Below are 6,425 nucleotides of genomic sequence, written 5' to 3'. Positions count from 1 at the left end.
TCACTCACTCATTTACCTATGTGTTTGGTGAAGAATAATATCAGCGGTAATTGAATATGCTGGATTGTCTGCTGGTTTTATTTCACATTTGTGACAAGAATGCTATAAAACTGAATAGGACTGTGAGATCAAGCCCAAATATTTCTTGGAGAACAGGTGAAAATATTAACAGTAGTTGCCCTGGCTACTTATCTTGCCTTCAGCGCCAACCGGACACTAACACTAAGTGTATATAAGTCGGACTAGGCGGGAATAATACATGTTAAAAATGAAATGATTGTTTTTCCTCTTTTCTGATCGTTACAGCCAGCAAGTAATAAGAAAACACGCCTCATCGTTATCGATTGTGTTGAGTACAGTAATGGCGCGACTGAAAACAATGCAAATAGTCCATAGTGTTTGTTTGTAACGAAATGAAAATATCAATTTAATTCCTTGGGAACGAACTACATACTTTGAAAATATCGATCTTAAAGTAGCAGTACATGTGAAATTAACAAAGTCTTCGGCTGTTTTAATCGATAGTTGCGCTATTTCTTTAAATCTGGCTTCACATATTGTAGGTGTAACCAAGCGGGGAGTAGAACTAGAACCTGCAGCGTGACGAGCCAACACTACATTGACTGGGCTACCCCATCACCGCCAAATGTAAGGGGAAGCCAAAACGAGGCAATAAATACACCAAACACAATTCTAATAAGAATTAGGACTAGATCACGTGATAAGACAGCATTCGCTCAGCTAATGTGAATACACTTCTAACCAGACCCAGATAATATAATTACCCTTACACATCCACAGTCTCTCTCTCTCTCTCTCTCCTCTCTCTCTCTCTCTCTCTCTCTCTCTCTCTCTCTCTCTCTCTCTCTCTCTCTCTCTCTCTCTCTCACACACACACACGGGAATATTCTAAAACGGAAGATATAAGCATTAATATTTACTTTTGTAATATTAGTAAGACATTTCTTGACACAACAAATTTCGACGAAAGGTATGAACACTCCGCTGACTCTACCCACCCGCCGCTGTCTTCCGGCTGCACCGGATACGCCAGTAATCAAACTATAAGATTGTCACAAAGAAAAAAGTTCCGAGTGGAATCCTCTTCACTTTATTTCATTCCATCTGTAAGTAAGCTATGTAGGACAGGGATAGGTTTGAAGGGTCGGCGTTCCCTTTATCAGTTTCTTGCCTTACATTAAAAATCTGTTGGATTTGTGGCCTCGATGCTGTTGTCAGTACGCTTGTACGTGAATCAATACCGGGTTGTAGTAGATGACAGCACCACACGATTCGGATCCCGACATCCAGCAGCCGTATCTGTTGATATTGTCAGCTGGCTACTCGTGTCTTTCCTTGATGGACACATACCGTTAGACCCGCACAGGATAGTAATTATACCGAGTAAGGGCTGAAGAGCGCACATCACCGCCCTGATCGAGCCCTCGTGATGCCGTGGATTGGTCGGGGTGTAGGTAATGTCTGGTTACATGACGTCTTGATAGCCGACATCCTCGATTATCGAGAGGCGGTGCGCCTGTAGCCTTTTGTTGGCAGTGCTCGCGGCAGCGGAGGGGGCAAAGACGCACATGTTCCCGGAGTGGGCGCTGTGCACGGAGAGGCCAGCAGTGATCAGGGTGATAGACGCCCTTGTTCCTTGACCCCCGGCAATGGATGCTGACCTCACCGAGTGGTCAGATGGCCAGTTTGGCCTTTGGTTGCTTGGAAACACCGGAATTAAATGGCATCAAGGAATCGTATCGGCGATGGGAAGATTGTGTTTCTGAAATCGGTGTAGTCGCAGAAGCCGTGTGTTTGGAGTTCTGGAGTTCGGAGAGGACTGCCAAACGGTAACACACTGCTCTGCTACTGTTGTGGGGAAGTTCACGTGTTTTCTCAATCACTGGGTGTACACTCGGGAGCGCATGCTCGTGTGTCGTCATATCGTCAGCTGTGGGTGGAATCATTAGTTGCTCCAGAAGACCTGGATTCCAACACTAGCGTCCCGCTCTCTGTCTTAGAGAGAGGGAGTGACAGCGGATCTACCTACCTTTCTTTATTTCATCAGATAACATGTTTCATATGAATTTCCTGTAAACAGAAATATCTGTGTCCTGAATTCACGCGGAAGGTCGTCGTTAAAGGGTGAGTTTTCTGGTTTTGTTTCGGTTTTATTCATATAATATTCCAGTCACGTGCCTGTATCAATGGGAATATGAAACGCGATCAAATTAACAAATTTTACTGTTTTTCTTAATTATAAGTTCTGCAATGGTGAGCGGCAATTTTCTCTACACCCGAAATATAAATGTGTGTAATATTATGTCTTTTATAACTGTGGCGATATATCGTAGTATCGATAATTGTGATACTTTGTTTGATGATAATTATGTCGATACTATTTTTTGTATCGTGATATTTATCGTTGACCATAAAATTGATGATTTTCACTAGAAATTGACGGTTATTTCAAAATTTACACTGTTACTTGCTATCAAAATAATACTATACATTATAAAAGAAAATTACTAAAGATATCATATCATCATCATCGTTTATATATTTATATTTTTATTATTGTCATTAGTATTACCCTCATCGTCACCATCATCATCATAATCATTTATTTTAAGTACCATATAAAACATGTGGCCAACGTATTTCATTGGCTTCCTGATTATACACTGTCTGTAATCTGACAGTTTCATGGTAATTCGTGATGCCGTATCTGGTACAACGCCTAACACTGTCTGTCATGACTAGGCAGTGGTATTAAGTGATAATCACCATCCTGCAGGTCAGCTCGGATTGGTGACCATCTCGGTATTGCCACTGTATCACGGGTGTGTTTGTGTAAATATATAACCTCTTTAGTCCGGGAGAGTGGGATGGGCTTAACGCAACTATTACCAGTATTCCACTGATGTCACAATGTGCTGGTGCACTGTGGGGAGAAAACCCGAAGTAGGCCAACTAGTAGATGATGGTTGCCAGGCGCGTAGCAAGCCATTTATTGTCTCGTAAGCCCGAAAGGTTACAAAGCTTCATGTTTAGATAGTATTGCGAGCTTGCCTTTTAACAACAATCAAGTCCGGGTTTTTTTTAACTTATGGTAGCTACGCCATTGGTTGCCGACGTTTACCACTTTGTTGAGACTCGCGAGCTTTGGTATGGAGCTGACAAACCATGAACAAACATCGGAGACAACCGTGGTTCGAACCCACTATTCTTACTGCCCAAGGGACGCAACTTCGCACAGTGACTTGCATCGTCTCAGACGACACGTGACTTCCGTCCTCACCGCCTCCCACCAGACCCCTCCACTTTCTTCTCTCCCATCTGAGACCACTCCTCCCGCTCCGCCTACCCCACTCCAAACCCACCCGTCCAGGGGTGGTGGGGTAGCCTAGTGGATAAAGCGTTCGCTCGTCATCCCAAAATGGGTACAATGTGTGACGCCCATTTCTGGTGTCCCCTGCCGTGATATTGCTGGAATATTGATAAAAGCGGCGTAAAACGATCCACTCTCACCCATCCGTACCCACCTTAAATCGCCCCACATATTAGGTTAATAGGAAATCCGACCACCTGTCATGTTCGAACTGACACCCAGGACGTGTCGAGTTTGTATCTAATCATGTAACGAAAGTGATACATGCTATCGTCACTCCCACGCTGACATTAGTAAAGTGTCCTCAAGCGTCTCACCTGTCTTGAAATATATTTATCTCACCTGAGAATATTACTGTTAGGCACAGGTAAGTCAACACGTGTCTCCTTTTGTAGATGACCTGCGTTTGTAATCGGAGACAGATGATGTCACAGGTTCCCGATGAGTGAGTGAGTGAGTGAGTTTAGTTTTACGCCGCACTCAGCAATATTCCAGCTATATGGCGGGGTCTGTAAATAAACAAGTCTGGACCAGACAATCCAGTGATCAACAGCATGAGCATCGATCTGCGCAATGGGGAACCGATGACATGTGTCAACCAAGTCAGCGAGCCTGACCACCCGATCCCGTTAGTCGCCTCTTGCGACAAGCATGGGTTACTGAAGATGAATTGTAACCCGGATCTACACGAGTAGGGACCCGATGACTAAATCATTACCTAAAGGGTGGGACTTGTTTCTATAGTCGTCGTCCAGTATCTAGACCTACTCAGTGTTGGAATGGATAAAGGCGCTCTCCTCTATCTTCCACACTACTTCGTATGTAATTACCTAGACTTGCACAAGTCTCTAAGGTAAAAATTTATAGTTAAATGATAATTTCTAAAGAAATTAATAAACAACAGACTGTGCTGTCCGCTTACCTAGACTTGTCTCTTCGAAGAATAGAACTACTATACCTCCATGGGCTCACCATTCAGTACAGCCGTGGATCAATGGCGAATATGTTACTCTCCACTAGATTTTATTTTACTAAACTACTCTACCCTAAAATGCATCGTACAATGTTCTTGAATAGAAACGGCGTTTCTAATGATAATCAATGTTACTACAAAAATAGACTGGAGTTACCTCCACTACAGGTTCTACATCCTGGAACTGCGTTCATCGTACACCTTCACGTGCTCAACAACATCACCCTGCAACATCACCTTCGGAAAACACTCTCCTGGGATGCAAATCCAATTTGGTTTGGCGACAGCCATATCGCACAATCTCTGTGACTCACTTTACATTCTTTTATCCATGAACAAGTGTGAATTTTGTGGAATACGATAAGGAAATAAGCTGTGGTATGTTTGAAAGTATTTCGATTTTACAACGTACGGTATTGACCTTCACACGTGTCAACTTCACTCTGGTCTTGTAGAAGCTGGGACTCTTTCATCATGTAGTATTTCTGTGTTCATAATTTCAGCAATGTCGTGTCTAGAGTTTGCTGGACATCACCTATTCCAGCGTACCCTACTGGGTACTGTGTGTATGAGTGTAAAGATTAATACGGCGTGTTGTAAAATGCGTTGTTGATGCACATAGAAGTTTTGCTCTTTTGACCTCTGACCTTTATATAACCGCATAAACTGATGATCCCGCACTTTCGTCATCTCTGGACATCTCTGACATTTAGAGTAAATGATCACAGTAATGAGGAACATTTAAACATGGCCGCCACGACAGCCATTTTGGAAATGTCACTCGGTACATAAGTGAGTTGACTCGTGCTAGTCAATGTGCCTATGGGACGGACGAGGATGTTCAGTGACTAAAGCGTTCGCTCGCCACGAGGAATACCTGATTTATCTCAAAGTTGGAACAATGCAATACAATACTATTCCCTGGGACAGCATGGTGGTGATGGTGACGCAGTAGGTTGTTGGTGATGGTGACGCAGTAGGTTGTTGGTGATGGTGACGCAGTAGGTTGGTGATGGTGGTGGTGATGAGACATGATGATGATGATGATGATGATGAATCTGATATCTTCACCGGACAAGTATAGTTATATTTGCCTTTTAGAACCTGCTTGGAGACAGCTTTCAGTGACTTCTGTTCAGTTGCAGTTTGTCATGACTTTGTTCTATGCTGCTGAGGATCCGTACTCACATAAACACACATGGCAGCCTCCACTGTGACTATGAGTAAGGCTTAATTGTACAATATTCCTTTGCCTGACATGGTAGAGGCTCACCCAGCTATGGGTGTTGCTGTGCTGGCCGTAAGTCCTTTCTTTGTACTGCTCGGGTCGTACTAGGCAATAAGTCACTGTCAGATCTTACTCTTTCAGAACATGTGGTTCCACAAGTTTTGTACCACACACGTGCTGTTACTTCACTGGACGACCCAGTTGACTGACCTCTCCACGTGTCACTATACCACATCAGTTTTACACACAGGATTCATATGGCACGTTCTTCGTAAACAAACATTCATGACATCTTGAAGTAAAGAACAGTTGTTTATTTACTTCCACTGAAAGGTTTTCTTCTGTAGATGTGTATCTATATCCTCTCCACATAGTGTACAGTGTATCCTTTTCAATTCAAATTCGTCAATAATTTTAAAGGTAATTCAGTTTAATTTGCAAATTTTTATACCTGTAAGTAACCTGAACCAAACAATCCAGTGACTGACATAATGATTATCTGTCTCGGACCTTCTACGATGTATTAAAAGCAGGGCAACACCTCCAGTCATGGGACCGTCGTTTGAGAGGTCGAGTGGCTGGTTATGGTTATTGGAAGCTGCCCATAGCTGATCCGACGGGGAAACGTTTCTCTGTCCATCTGAGGTTGTTCACCACGTGGGGCAGTATTGTTTCTGTGTATAGTATGGTCGTAGACAGACTGGGATCCGTCTTACAGGACTTTATTGTATTATATCTATTGCGTTCTCGACACACAGGGATTAGCTTCCGGTCTGTTGTATGTGACAAGACTGTCTTCTTAATGGCCTCGTTTGAAAATTGAGTGTTAGTTA

At 43.1% G+C, this 6,425-nt stretch overlaps 1 protein-coding gene across 4 annotated transcripts in view; it reads left to right on the top strand.

The window, feature by feature from the left end:
• The window catches only part of LOC124265796 (beta-1,3-galactosyl-O-glycosyl-glycoprotein beta-1,6-N-acetylglucosaminyltransferase-like), an 85,465-nt gene that overhangs the window by 55,554 nt on the left and 23,486 nt on the right, over positions 1-6,425 (top strand). The window contains exon 1 of one of the 4 annotated variants that reach the window (XM_046700625.1): positions 1,583-2,145. The exons of the other annotated variants lie outside the window; for them this stretch is intronic. The gene's annotated coding sequence lies outside the window, so the exon portion shown is untranslated. Of the gene's footprint in view, positions 1-1,582; positions 2,146-6,425 lie in introns of those variants that run through there. 4 annotated transcript variants of the gene reach the window in all.

Source organism: Haliotis rubra, unplaced genomic scaffold, assembly GCF_003918875.1.
Source record: "Haliotis rubra isolate DU_JTF1 unplaced genomic scaffold, ASM391887v1 Scf996, whole genome shotgun sequence".
In the NCBI taxonomy this organism is placed as follows: Eukaryota; Metazoa; Mollusca; class Gastropoda; order Lepetellida; family Haliotidae; genus Haliotis; species Haliotis rubra.
The sequence above is the reverse complement of the archived record's forward strand: the minus strand, read 5'-3'. Positions and strand labels throughout refer to the sequence as shown.